This window comes from Vombatus ursinus, unplaced genomic scaffold (assembly GCF_900497805.2).
Source record: "Vombatus ursinus unplaced genomic scaffold, bare-nosed wombat genome assembly UNPS02000749.1, whole genome shotgun sequence".
Taxonomy (NCBI): Eukaryota; Metazoa; Chordata; class Mammalia; order Diprotodontia; family Vombatidae; genus Vombatus; species Vombatus ursinus.
This window is the reverse complement of record NW_020940527.1, coordinates 27367209-27368218: the sequence shown is the minus strand read 5'-3', so window position 1 is coordinate 27368218 and position 1010 is coordinate 27367209. Positions and strand designations below refer to the sequence as shown.

General features: G+C 46.3%; 1 pseudogene; it reads right to left on the bottom strand.

Annotated features, from left to right (window-relative positions):
• Window positions 1-448: 448 nt before the first annotated feature.
• On the bottom strand, window positions 449-689 carry LOC114039854 (annotated as a pseudogene).
• Between the last annotated feature and the right edge of the window lie 321 nt (window positions 690-1010).

Sequence of the window (1010 nt, the reverse complement as noted above, 5' to 3'; positions counted from 1 at the left end):
TCAGAACTTCCTTTATTTCTCTTAGTGATTTGACTATTCACAGTGGAATATCTTAATACAGGTATAGGCCAAACTGACGTTATTTCATTATTTCCCCCTACTTCTGGTGTCTTTCTTCTGGTTTCTTTGATATGAATTTTTCTGGTTGAAGACCTTTTCTCTTTATTGTTTTTCCTATGGGATTTTTTTCATATTTGAATTTTGTGTGTGTGTGTGTGTGTGTGTGTGTATGTGGCTCTTTTCCTTTACTTGCTATATTCATTGCTAGTCTTTCTGCTGATCTGAGTGGTCTAGGGAAGAATCAGTTACAAGGGATAATTGGGAGGCTGGGAGACAACATCATCTACTTCATCTCTATCAACAAGCATTTTTTTTTTTCACTCAAAGCCTTCTATTATATTACACAAGGAGGTGCTAGGGGGTGTGGGAAGAGGTGGAGCCGCCGCGGTCAGCAGTGGATGCCCATTCCGATGGCCATAAACGTTCCGAAGGTACCCCCGCTCTGCATCATGATTTTGCCAATTCCTCCCATCAGCTCCCGGCCCCGCATCCCAATCCTGAGGCACGAGAAGGTGCTGAACAACGCCCCGGCCGCCATGCCCACTGCGCAGCCCATCACGAAGCCCATCTTCACTCGGTTGAAGCAGGTGAGCTGGGACTGTCCGTAGGGGATGCACGGCTACTGGCATCTCGTTTCCGGCCTCAGTCGCTCCGCTTTACGTCTCAACAAGCATTTATTAAACACCTACTCTGTGACTGGCTCTGGAATGAGCACTTGGGATACAAAGAAGGGGAGAAACCTGGTCCCTAGCTCAGGGAGCTCTCATTCTCCTGGGGGAGATGATATGCAAACAACTAAATACATACAGAGTGTATATAGTATACATGAGGAGGCAAACAGAGCAAAGACTGGAGCAGTGAGGGAACTGGGAAAAGCCTTTTGCAGAAGGTGGGATTTGGGTTGAGTCTTAAATACATCCATTTTGTACTTTGCACAGAGGCTCCTAGCG